Below are 14053 nucleotides of genomic sequence, written 5' to 3' on the forward strand. Positions count from 1 at the left end.
GGATCGGAGGGTGGTTGGGATCTGAAGTGTGTGATAGAATGTTGAGAGATGACAGAGAAGGAGATGAAGGAAGGCACAGAGTGGAGAAGAAGCAATAAAGTCTGAATTTGAAGTAAAGAAGGCTGAAGTGGACTTTAGAATAAAGTGTATTGCCATGGCATGGCTCAAGTCAACGCCCGGTAGTGAACGGCCTGGTTGTGGGATGTTTTCGAATGGGCAGGTGCGGTGGAGGTACAGATGTGTCACACTTGTTAGGATGATAAACTAGAAGGTAATCTGAAAGCTTGGACAGCCATACTCTGATTTGCAAGTCGCGTCAGGTCTATCTGCGGTTGTGGTGGGAGATGCAGGAGGCGGGGAGGTGATGAGTAAGTTTCGCGGTGGCCCATATCCCAATGTAGACACTATAAATGGGAACAGTCCAGCCCAAACTGTCAGGCCAGGTCCTCTCTGGACCAGAAACAAGCATCTTTGGAACAGTTTAAGGGTATCACCCTTTATCAGCCAGGCTAGCTTGAATCTGGAGGCATAGCAAGCACAGGACCCAAGTCTGGGCATACCCTAACCACTTCGGGCACAAATGCAAAAACAACAAATGATTGGCAGAATGCTGAACAAATCAAACATTAACCCCCAGTCAGAGGTCTGAGTTTAATCCATCAGTTTTCTTGCTTGCCATGCCATTCCACTTTGAAACCCAGCCATACGTAAATCAGTCTTGACCCTGTTCCCCATGGAAACAGTCCAGCCTGAGCTGCCAGGCCAAGTCCTCCCTGGACCAGAGACAAGCATCTTGGGACCGTATCCACCCTTCGTCAGCCAGGCTAGCGTGAATCCGGTGGAATAGCAAGCATGGGACCCACGTCTGGGGATATCCTACCCACCTAGGGCAACAAATGATAAATCAACAGATGATAGGTGAAATGCAGAACAAATCAAACATTCAACCCTGGTCACAGATCTGGGTTTAATCCATCAGTTTTTTTGCTTTGCCATGCCATTCCAGTTTGAACCCAGCCATATGCAAATCAGTCTTGACCCTGTCCCCCGTGGGAGCAGTCTAGCCCGAAAAGCCAGACCAAGTCCTCCCTGGACCAGAAACAAGCCTCTTGGGACCGGTTTCAGGTTATCACCCTTTATCAGCCAGGCTAGCTTGAATCTAGTGACATAGCAAGCATGGGACCCACGCCTTGGAATGCCCTACCCACCTAGAGCAACAAATGAAAAAAGAACGGATGATGGATGGAATGCAGAACAAATCAAACATTCACCCCGAGTTACAGAGCTGGGTTTAATGCATCCGTTTTTTTGCTTGCCATACCATTCTAGTTTGGAGGTTTACTGTTAGAGACGAGAAACAAAGATTTTGATTTTGCATTAGTGGTTTCATTCAGTCTTAAGTAGTTCTTACAAATCTGTAGTAGATCTGTGCTGCCACCACAAAGACACTGCAGATCCAAGGAAACACCAAGAGAACACTTCTGATTGGTTGAAAACAGTCTTCACCTTCTTGAAAAGGAGGTTTTCACCTTTCCTTTGTTACCTGAGTGTGTTGTTCTGCTGGAAATAGTTCATGTGGTGAGACCAAATTGATTTTTTGTAACATATGTTGGGTCTTTAGCATAACCGGTCCAGCAGTGGCTTTTGGAGAACCAACACAGAATCAGGAGCAGGAGGAAGAAGAACATGCAGAAATCGATTGTTCCTAACCAAATAACCCTCATGAGCCAAATTTATGATCTTACTTCTCAAACCAACAGGAGGTATACATTTAGTACCCCTTAATACTTCACACCCACTTAACGACAGTTCATCCCTAATATTCCAGTAACTAGTCAAAGATTCAGTAATGTCCTTATGTTGTGTCTGTAGGTTCGGTGCGCGGTGTCGTGTGCCAAACCGTTGCGTGCTGCCCGTTGTCGCGTCTTCGTGCCCTCGAGTGTTCACCGATGACGTTTGAGGGCAGCGCGAAGGAGGCTGGAAGACGGGACAGCGGCAGTCTGAATTTTTGAAGACAAAATAAATAAACGTGCTTACCACAACTGGAACGACTCCTGCCGTGAACACAACATCTATTTTTGGCGATGAGCTGGCTGCAGGCTGCCACAATGTTACCCACGCGGTTGGTGAGATAACATTTAGGGGGTCATTCCAACCCTGGCGGTCGGTGTTAAAGTTGCGGCCAAACCGCAAACAGGCTGGCGGGAAAAAAAATGGAATTCCGACCCTGGCGGAAACCGCCAACAGAGACTGCCACCTTACCACACTGCCCGCCACGGCGGCACAAACAAACAGCGCATCGGTCACCGCCAACAGACAGGCGGGAGACAATGTACCGCCCACCGTATCACAACCTACCAATCCGCCACCTTTTCCGGGGCCGATAAAAACATGGCGGAAACAGCCATTTCGAAGGGAAAACGCTCACCTCCATACAGCCCACGAGGAATCGGGACAGCATGGAACCCGAACTCCACATACTCCCAGCGATAGTGTTCCTACTCCTCTACCAGGAGCACGAACGCCGGCGCAGAAGACAACGGTGAGTACTGCACCTACGACACAGGGGAGGGGGAGGGGAATTTATTACGGGTACACACATACGCGACACACCCACCCTCACCCACTACCACACACACATCAATGCATAGCAACACATCAGAGTGACACCCCCCAAACCCCCCGGAAGAATGCAAATACAAAAGGAAATGATTCTAAACATTGGAATATATTGTATTACTGGCTTAAAAATATATATACACTTCAAAAACTCTTATATACATAAATGTACAAGTCCGAGCATTGTAGCAGACATTTTCCGTGGACCACTGGGCCCCAATCACATGGGCAAAGCCCACACAGGATACCTGACTCCAATGGAGAGAACACTGCAGGGGCATCAGATAGGAAAACTACAGGCACCTCAGGGGGAAGGGAAGGGGGGGCACCTCAGCCAGATCCACGAGGGGCCTCCATGGCCACTGTTCAATCCTGGGGAGTGCAAAGCCACAGTCTCAAAAGTCCAGACAGTGGGTGGGCTGCCCACTGTTACATCCTGGGGAGTGCAAAGCCACAGTCTCACAAGTCCAGACAGTGGGTGGGCTGACCACTGTTACATCCTGGGGAGTGCAAAGCCACAGTCTCTCAAGTCTCTACAGTGGGTGGGTTGCCCACTGTACCATCCTGGGGAGTGCAAAGCCACAGTCTCACAAGTGGATAACAGTCTCCACTGGTTCTGGAGGGGGCCTGGTGCCCAGAGTGCTTCGTGCAGCCCTGCCTGACACAGATGCGGGCCAGCCCCTGCCGCTCATGGGCCAGTGGTACTTGAGATGAAGGGCCCAGTTCAGCGGTGCTTGAGACGGCGGTGCCCAGTGCAGCGGTACTTGAGATGAAGGGCCCAGTTCAGCGGTGCTTGTGACGGCGGTGCCCAGTTCAGTGGTGCTTGAGATGAAGGGCCCAGTTCAGCGGTGCTTGAGATGAAGGACCCAGTTGAGCGGTGCTTGAGACGGCGGTACCCAGTTCAGCGGTGCTTGAGACGGCGGTGCCCATGTGCAGCCGTACTTGAGATGAAGGGCCCAGTTCAGCGGTGCTTGAGACGGCGGTGCCCAGTTCAGCGGTGCTTGAGATGAAGGGCCCAGTTCAGCGGTGCTTGGGATGAAGGGCCCAGTTCAGCGGTGCTTGAGACGGCGGTACCCAGTTCAGCGGTGCTTGAGACGGCGGTGCCCAGTGCAGCGGTGCTTGAGACGGCGGTGCCCAGTGCAGCGGTACTTGAGATGAAGGGCCCAGTTCAGCGGTGCTTGAGATGAAGGGCCCAGTTCAGTTGTTCTTGAGATGAAGGGCCCAGTTCAGCGGATCCGGCCATGGCGTGGAGGTCATTTGCCACCTGTCCTGTGGCTGGCGGGGTCCTCCTGCCCATCTGTCCTGTGGCTGGCGGGGCCCTCCTGGGCTGCAGTGCCGGGCCTGTTGGTGGCCTCCTGCCCACCTGGGATTGGACTGGCGGGGCCCTCCTGGCCAGCTGGGCTGATGGCGGTGTTGTCGGGCGTGCTGCCCTTCCCAGCCTTCCCTAATCGCCTGTGGCCCTTCCCCACCTTGGGCGGTGTGCCAGCTGTCTCCACACTTCCTGCCGGAGCCATGGTAGGGGTTTTAGTCCCTGGTGTTTTCACCCTCTTGCGCCGGCCACTGCCTATCTTGGGATGTTTCTCCGGGGGTGGGCTGCCCGTGCCTTGGCTCCGTACCGAACTGGCTGCCCTGGAGGGTGGGGGACTCCACAGTCCATGGCAGACTGTCATGACAGGGCCCGGTTTTGTCGTGGCTGAGGTGCTGACTGTAGTCCTATGACATGGACGGGGTGGGGGAGTTGGTGGAAAGAGGTTACGTTTGGACAGGAAAAGCTTTTTAGGAGCAGTGGGACGGGTAGGTGTAGTGGGTATGGGAGTGGAGGAAGAGGTTGTGGTTGTAGGAGTTTTAAGTCTGGTGTCTTTGGGTGCAGGTGCTTGGGCTGGAGGCTGTCGTGAGGTGGATGGCTGTTGGGTTGGTGGCTGCCTGCGTTTGTGTATCTTGGAAGAGGGGGTCACAGACACACTGGGAGAGGACACAGGGAACGTGTAAATGGTAGTGGGGGTGGTGACTGCACGTGTGCAGGGGGTTCTGGTGTGTGTGCTGGTGATGGACGTAGTGGCTGAAGATGTTGTGCATGCAGGTGTGAGTGGAGACGTGACAGGGAGGGAGGAGGGAGACGAGGAGGAGGGGGACACAGTGGAGGCAGTGGCTGTTGTTATGTCTGTATGTGGATGTTGCTTGTGTGAATGCCTGTGTGATGTGTGGTGCTTATGTCTGGCTGAGCTTCCCTTGGGTGTTGAGGTGTGTGCAGGCTGGTCTGATGGTGTGTCTGGGATAGGCAGAGGTACAGGTGATAAGGTATGGGTGGAGGAAGTTGGAGGGGGGAGGCTAGAGACAGGGACAATGGCTGCCTTCAGTGCTGAGGCCAGAGTGTTGAACGATCGCTGAAGGGCAGCCTGACCAGAATTAATGCCCTCCAGGTATGCATTACTCTGGTGCACCTCTCATTCGACAACCTGGATGGCATTCAAAATGGTAGACTGCCCAACAGTGAGCGTCCTCAGGAGGTCAATGACCTCCTCACTGAGGGCAGCAGGGGTGACTGGGGCAGGGCCTGAGGTGTCTGGGGCGAAGGAGATGCCCACCTTCCTGGGTGAGCGGGCACGGGGCAAATGCTGAGGGGCTGCTGGGAGGGCGATGCTGGTGCGCTGGGTGGCGGCTGTACCTGTTGTTGCGGGGGGCACAGATGTTGCCGCCACCACAAGGGAGCTCCCTTCAGAGGACGAGTCTGTGTCACTGATGTCTGCCCGAGTCCCCGCTGTGGAGCTCCCCTCGCCCTCTGTCCCTCTGGTGAATTCGGAGTCCGTTGCATGGCCCTCCATGGCCATGTGGGATGCAGCTCTCTCGTGCTCCGATGCCACTTCTCCTCCGCCTGATGATGCTAATGCACACATGAACAGGAAGACCACAAAAAAGGGGGAGGGGAGGAGAAAATAAAGACATGTTGAGTGCATGCATTGGCGACACCGTTGGCGGACAGGACAGACACAGAAGCCCCCTGCACTACGCTGCACACTTGGGGTCGACTACTCAATCCGTGGGACATGGCCTACAAGTCAATGGACGACATCTGCACACATAGATGACACAGGGCCATGAATAGCTTGGCCTAGCCTACAGAAATCGCCCTGGCCTGGGGATACCCACAGCCCTCCTCCCACACCCAGGCAATTCCACTGCGCGCAAAGTCACCAGGATGAGGGTGTACTCACCCCCTTGTGTCTGCAGTGATGTCCTCACGCGCCCATCCAAATCGGGGTAGGCCACTGCCAGGATCCGGGACATCAGGGGGGCCAAAGTCCGACTGGCACCCCTCCCACGTTGGGAGGCCATCCCCAGCTGAGCCTCCGCCGTCTTCCTGCTCCAGCGTCGGATGTCCTCCCATCTCTTTCGGCAGTGGGTGCCCCATCTGTGGTGGACCCCCAGGGTCCGGACGTCCTTGGCGATGGCACGCCAAATATCGATCTTCTGGTGGGCGCTGACCTATGTGAAATGTACAGGGGGAGAAAAATAGTCATCACCATCTGCATGCTCAATGTGAGTGGCCCCCCATCCCTACCCTTGTCATGTGGCACATGCTCTCACCGTCGTTTGATGCATGCCTCAATCGCTCCCCTCCCCACCATCTTTCATCCACCCCACTCAACACAGGCATTGCCCACAAAGCATGGTCCCAGTGTACTTACCTGTTGGTCTGGAGGACCGTAGAGTAGCGCGTACTGGGGGAGGACCCCATCCACAAGTTTCTCCAATTCCTGAGCAGTGAGGCAGGGGCCCTTTCCCCAGTCGCATGAGCCATTGTCTCTTCCAGACCGAGGTCACAGCAGCACTTGCAGTGTAGGTCCTCTCCTGTCGAAGATCAGGTATCGAGTGATTAAGCAGATAGAAAATGGCGGTCACGTCCGCGGCGGTGCGTACCGCGGCGGTGCGCACCACGACCGCTGGCGCACATCGTCATTGACTCCTGAAACCCATAGGGTTCAATGTTAACCAATGCTGCTTAGCGCCGCGGTCTTCGAACGCCTACCGCCACGGTGTGGCACCCCAGCGCATTTACCTCACATCCCATTGTCGCACTTCACAGGTCAGCAGCCGCCATTTCAGGGGCCCACATGTCTTACTTTCTACTGCGTCACACATACCTAGGCCTTGCATCAACACTCATCAAGCCATTCAATGCATTGGGAATCATGTTATGTGCAAGCTGTGGTTACGTACCTGTGGGTTGATTGACTCTGTGCTCGCTGTTGTCCTTCATTGGCACCGTCCGCTGGGACATGCAAGAAGATGGAGGAATCTTCCTGTGTACAGAACGCGGGTGGACCTGTCGACAATGGAGGAAAGACATGTCATACTGACATACAGGCTTGACCGAGCCACTATTCATGAACTGTGTGCCCAGATGGAGCCAGACCTGATGTCACCAATCCGCCAACCCACAGGGATCCCCCCTCTAGTGCAGGTGCTGTCAGTGCTCCATTTCTTTGCAAGTGGGTCACTTCAAACAACAGTGGCCATATCATCAGAGATGTCCCAGCCTATGTTTTCCAAGGTGTTGTCCAGAGTGTTGTCTGCCCTGCTGAAACACATGTGGAGCTACATCGTTTCCCCTGAGGTGGGGGATTTGCCTACAGTGAAGGGTGATTTCTATGCCCTTGGACATTTCCCCAACATCATAGGTGCCATTGATGGGACCCATGTGGCTTTGGTACCCCCCAGCAGGAGTGAACAGGTGTACAGAAACAGGAAGAGTTATCATTCGATTAATGTACAGATGGTGTGTTTGGCAGACCAGTACATCTCCCATGTTAATGCCAAGTTCCCTGGCTCAGTGCAGGACGCCTACATCATGCGGAATAGCAGCATCCCTTACGTGATGGGTCAACTCCAGAGGCACCTTGTGTGGCTAATTGGTGACTCTGGGTACCCCAACCTGTCATGGCTACTGAGCCCAGAGAGGAATCCCAGGACGAGGGCAGAGGAACGGTACAATGAGGCCCATGGGCGAACTAGGAGGGTGATCGAGCGAACCTTCAGACTCCTGAAGGCCAGGTTCTGCTGCCTCCATATGTCAGGTGGATCCCTATTGTACTCACCAAAGAAGGTGTGCCAGATCATCGTGGCCTGCTGTATGCTTCACAACCTGGCTTTGCGACGCCAGGTGCCTTTTCTGCAGGAGGATGGTCCAGATGGTGGTGTTGTAGCAGCTGTGGAGCCTGTGAAGAGTGAAGAAGAGGAAGCCGAAGAGGACGACATAGACAACAGGAACACAGTAATACAGCAGTATTTTCAATGACACACAGGTAAGAATCCACACCGGCATATTACATATACTTCAACACTACTACTTCTCTACTGTCTGTCCTTTTCCCCCAGTGTATGGTAACTGAGTTCTGACTTTCCCTTCCAATTTCAGAGATGTGGGCCCCACTGCGTGACATCTGCTTTGTTTCCCCATGGACTACAGCTGTGTGACAGTGGTATGTTGGCATCACAATGTAAATAAGCATTTTGGCACGGTAATGTCTAATACATTTGTACAAAATCACAGCCAGACTCCTGATTGTTTTGTGCAATAACTGTGTTTATTACAGTGCTCTATATTGGTGGGTGGTTGCAAATCGGTGAGGGGTGATGGTGGGGGATTGTCCATGGCAGAGTCCAGACTATTTGTATCACAGGTGCATTGTCCAAATGCCTGTGGAAAGTGGAGCAGGGGCAGTTTGAGGATGGACAGGGTGACAATGTGGGACAATGGGATGACAATCAGGGAGGTATCCTTTCCTGGCAGGGGTCTTGGCATCTTACTCTGTCTTCTTCCTGGATCTCAGGGCCCGCTTGCGGGGTGGTTCTCCTTCTGCAGGGGGTGGGGTGCTGGTGGCCTGTTGGTCCTGTGGCGGGGCCTCCTGTCCACTAGCGCCGGCAGAGGTGGTAGGCAGTTCTTGGTCCATGCTAGTGTCAGGGGCCCTTTGTGGGGCCACTGTGTCCCGCAATGTGGTGACTACCTGATTCAGAGCCCCTACAATGGTGCCCAGGGCGGAACTGATGTTTCGTAGTTCCTTCCTGAACCCCAAATACTGTTCCTCCTGCAGGAGCTGGATCTCCTGAAACCTGGCCAGGACCGTCGCCATCGTCTCCTGGGAATGATGGTAGGCTCCCATGATGGAGGAGAGGGCCTCGTGGAGAGTGGGTTCCCTGGGCCTGTCCCCCCCTGTCGCACAGCAGCCCTCCCAGTTCCCCTGTTTCCCTGGGTCTCTGTCCCCTGGACCGTGTGCCCACTACCACTGCCCCCAGGTCCCTGTTGTTGTTGGGGTGGTGGGTTAACCTGGCTGCCGTGTAGTAGTGGATACACCGCTGATTGACTTGTCCTGGGGACGGAGGGATGGGCCCGCTGGGTGGGTGCTGTGCTGGTGTTCCCAGAGGGGGGAAGGTCTGCTGTGGCCTGTGGCTGTCTGAGGGGAACCGACTGTCCCGAGGTCCCCGATGGGCCGGGCTGGTCATCTAGATCCAGGTCGACAGAGGTGCTGTCATCACTGTGGGCCTCTTCTGGGGGTGGAGTGGACATTTGTGGACCCTCCTGTGCGGTGACGTGGCGTTCGGGTCCTGCAGGGGTATAAAAGGATGGTCATTGCATCTGTGTGTGCCATAGCGTGCAATGGGTGGGTGCCCGTGTACCCCAGTGCTGGCATTCCCGTGTCGGGGCATTTGTGACGGTGGTTTGAGGGGGATGGGTATGTGCAGTGGGCATGCTTTGGTGATGGGTGTCCCTGCTTTGTGGTCGCATGCAGGGCTTGGGGTTGGGATGGGTGGGTTGTGATGGTGAGACATTTGCAAGGAGTAGGTGTGATGGGGTGAGGGTGAGGGTGGGGGTATGAGTTGGCATGTTGGTGGGGTGGGGGGGATGAAGTAGTGAAGATGAGACTTACCAGAGTCCATTCCTCCAGATACTCCTGCAAGGCCCTCAGGATGCAGGATCGCCAAGACCTGCTCCTCCCATGTTGTAAATTCTGGGGGAGGAGGTGGGGGTCCGCCGCCAGTCCGCTGCACCGCAATGTTGTGCCTGGATACCTTTGAACGCACCTTCCCCCGTAGGTCGTTCCACCTCTTCCTGATGTCGTCCCTATTTCTTGGGTGCTGTCCCACAGCGTTGACCCTATCGACTATTCTGCTCCATAGCTCCATCTTCCTGGCAATGGTGGTGTGCTGCACCTGTGTCCCAAAAAGCTGTGGCTCTACCCGTACGATTTCCTCCACCATGACCCTGAGTTCATCCTCAGAAAACCTGGGGTGTCTTTGCGGTGCCATGGGGTGGTGTGGGTGATGAGTGGGGTGGATTGTGTGGTGCTAAGTGTGGTGATGTGTATTGGTGTGTTGTGTGAAGTGCGTGGTAATATTGCTGGGTGAAAGTAAAATGCGCGTCTGGGTGCTCGGATCTCTATTTCTCTGTGCGTGGTCCCGATTCTGTAGGAGTGGAGGTTTGTGGGTGATGTGGGTGTGTGTTTTATATTCAATTGGGTGTGTGGGAGTGGTGTGTGTATGTGTATCAGGTGTGTGTATTTTGAATTGTCCAATGTGGGTGTGTTTTGTAAGTGTGTGTGTATTTTGAGCGCGGCGGTGTGTACCGCCAATAGAATACCGCGGTTGAAAGACCGCCGCATGGATTCGTGTGTCGTGATAGTGTGGGCGTATTTCTGTTGGAGTGACGGTGGAGGTTTGGTCATCGGCAGTTTCTCGCTGGCCTTTGGTGTGGCGGACTTTTGTGGATGTTTGTATTTTGGCGGTTTGCCTGTTGTGGGTTAGAATGACCGTGGCGGTTTACCGCGGCCGCGGCGGTATGTTGGCGGTCTTCTGACAGCGGTAAGCGGCTTTTACCGCCAAGGTTGGAATGACCCCCTTAATGTTCTTGCCTCTACGCGCGTCTTCCATATCTAAAACCAGCAGAAAACGAGGGAATTCTGGGAGCTTTTCTGTTGGAGGATCGTATGACAGCAGTTGTAGCCAACATATAAAACGAGACTCTAAAGGTGCTGTGGATGGCCTTTTCAGGCGCCATCTTGGAGGTACTTTGTGTTTGAAGCTCCATAGTGATATATTAGCAGTGAAATAATATTGCTACACAGTTTATATCATACTGACTTTAACTGCCACGTCTGGGTTTACGCAATGCAGTCAGTCAATCCTCCACCACCCTTCTTGGAAACTCCAGGGGCGCCTCCCATTCCATGGAGACAATGGTTTGATGGTTTCGAAACTTTCCTGGGTGCTATAGGAGCCTCTCGTTTTTGCCCTGAAAGGAAAAAGTGTCTGCTTTTACATTCTTTGGGGTATGAAGGAAGAGAAATCTTCAAACACTTACAAGACCTGCCGCAAATTGATGAAGAACTCGATGAATATTTCATTACTACCAAGAAGTTGTCCACAAGATTTGATGTACTGCCGAGTCTGGTAGTGTTGCGGCACAAATTCTTCAAGCGTCAGCAATTTCAAAGTGATACGTCAGTGCACTTAGACAACTGGCTTCTAAGTGTGAATTTCGAGATTTTCAAGATCATCTGATAAGGGACCAGTTCATTGGTCATTGTTCGAACAAACACATTCAGCAGAAGCTACTTACCATGGGAAATCCAACGTTGGATGAGGCTGTGAAAGTAGCCAAGAGCGTTGAACTGGCCCAGATCTCTCTAAAGGAACTCTCTTCTAGTACTGGTGTGAAGGACTCTGATCCACTGCATGTCAATGTCATTACAAAAAGGGGTGTAGTAAAAAACGCCGAGCTGAAGAAAAATTACAATCCTTTTTTTAGGTCTTCTAACATTTGTTTTAGATGTGGAAACATGCCCCACTTCAAGGATGGCAAAAGTTGTCTGGTGAAGAATATTGTATGTAGGAAGTGTGGCAAAGTGGGTCACTTTGCAAAAGTCTGTCAATCCACGAGTAACCTGTGTAGTGGAGGAAGATGAGGAAAATAGAGAGGAATCGTTCATAAAAGCCTTTCAAGAAATGATTGTTGTGGTCACGGATAATGTCTTGGGTGTTAAGGAACAAAATCAATGTATAGATCCCTTGGTGGATATTCGGGTTGGAGATAAATGGCTTCGTTTATTGGTGGACTCTGGGGCACGTATTACTATGATTACATCGGATCTGTTCCACAACACTTGGGGTGATAGAAAGTTATTGCCTTCCGACAGATCACCGGTCTCTTATGAGGGCAGGAAAATTAAGTTAGAAGGTTACATAGAAGACAGTTTAGAGTTTAAGGGTTGGAGTATCTTTGGTAAGATTTATGTGGCCTATAAGTGTCTGAACATTTTGGGTTGGTACCATCAAGGTTTGTTTGGTATGGTGCTGAAACCCGGAACGAAAAAACAAGTCCTGGTTGTGGAGAACGCAGAATCCAAGGCACCATTTGAAGATGAGTTTCCTGGTGTTTTTGCCCTGGGTTTGGGAAAGATTTCAGGTTTCAAACACAGGATAAAGATAAAGGATAGGGCCATCCCTGTCAGACATAAAGTCAGGTTGGTACCTTTTAGTCTAAAAGAGGATCTTAAAGCTGAATTGAACAAGCTTCAACAGAATGGTGTAATTGAGCCTATTGAGTCCAGTTTGTGGCTTTCACCATTGGTGGTTGCCCGAAACCGTAATGGAGACCTACGTTTATGTCTGGACCTGAGGAGTCTCAATAAGGAAATATGGGTAGACTCGTATCCCTTACCTAAGGTCAGTGACTTACTGGAAGGGCTTAGGGGTTCAGTGTGGTTTTCAAAAATTGATCTGGCATCTGTGTATCACCAGGTGGTGTTAGATGAGGATTTGCACCATTACACAGCCTTCAATTCCCCGTTTGGCACTTTCCAGTTTTGCAGGATGCCATTTGGGTTGGCCTCTGCTGCGTCAGCTTTCCAACGCATCATGCACAAAATTTTGGGGGAAGTCCAGGGCATTCTAATTTTTCAAGATGATATCTTGATCCACACTATGGGTTTGGAAGATCACCATGAGAAAATTAGATCGGTGTTTAAAATTTTTCAGTCCTTTGGCGTCTGTGTAAAGAAAGAAAAATGTGAGTTTTACAAGAAAAAGATAGAATTTTTGGGCCACTGTGTGTCTGATAGGGTGTTGCACCTCGGCCTGGGCTGGTAAAGGCGATTTTGGAATCTCCTAACCCTAAGGACAAAGACGAGTTGCGATCATTCGTGGGCATGTGTGAATACTACTCTAGGTTCCTTTCCAACTATGCTAGCAAAATGAAAGTTTTGTCTGATATGCTCAAGAACAAAGTACCATTTAAATTGGACAGTGAGAGTCAAACGATATTCGAAAGGGTGAAGCAGGAGTTGGTGGATGCCAGACCATTGAGTCCTTATGATCCCAGCCAATTGTGCACCATCACGGTTGATGCTAGTAGGTATGGGTTGGGGGCAGTCTTGTCACAAGGTATGGGAAAAGATGAGAAAGTCATTAGTTATGCCTCTAGAGTTTTACTTGATCCAGAACTCTATTATTCAGTGATTGAAAAAGAGTTGCCAGCATGCTATTGGGCTAGCGAGAAATTTAGGAGCTATCTGTGGGGCAGAAACTATGTAACTCAAACTGATCATAAACCGTTGGTGTACATTTTAAACGGGGACAAAATTAACTACACGACCCCCCCCGCATTGCACGCCTCACCACAAAATTGTTACAGTATGATTTTCAAGTCAGGTACATTCCGGTGAAAGATAATTTCACAGCAGACTTTCTATCTCGTCCACCTATCAATGAAGAAAATAATGTTGATTTGGAGGATGATGTGGAAGATTGTTTTATAGCAGCTGTGGATGCTGATGAATCCAAGGTGTGCACGGAGACAGGCCCACCAGCAATGATCCAGGGACTTCCTGCAACTGTCCTGAAGATGCTGGATATGAATATGCAGTGCTGCAACTTAAGAAGTACGTAACCAATTTTGATAATTTTGGCCTTAAAAATTATATAAAAATCTGAAGTATTTGTATAAATTGGTCTTGAGTTATTCCTTTGATTGTGTGAGTTGCATGCGTTGCACTTAGCCTAACTGCTCAACCAAGCCACCTCAAAAATTGGAGCATTACGTGATCTAGCTTTTGCCTCTGTAAACCAACGTGTGGTTGCCTGGACCCCCACACAGTGTGCCTAGCTTTTACACTACATAGCGGGCCAGCCTCTAACAAGAAGTGACTGGGTCAAGTAGGCTTTTCCAGGTAGCAGCCTACCCAAGCCCAAAAAATGCAGCCGTTCACCATTGCAAGTGGGTCGATATTGGGACTTAGCCAAGTTCTGCTGGCCCATATGTGAAATCAACACCCAAAAGAGTCAAATCCCCTTTTGCTTGCCATTGGGATGAGATGCTTTAGTCAGCAAGAGGGGCAGAAAGAATGTGCCCATTTTGGGTGGTGGGGTCACTGCCATGCCC

The sequence above is a fragment of the Pleurodeles waltl genome, chromosome 7 (assembly GCF_031143425.1).
Source record: "Pleurodeles waltl isolate 20211129_DDA chromosome 7, aPleWal1.hap1.20221129, whole genome shotgun sequence".
Lineage (NCBI taxonomy): Eukaryota > Metazoa > Chordata > Amphibia > Caudata > Salamandridae > Pleurodeles > Pleurodeles waltl.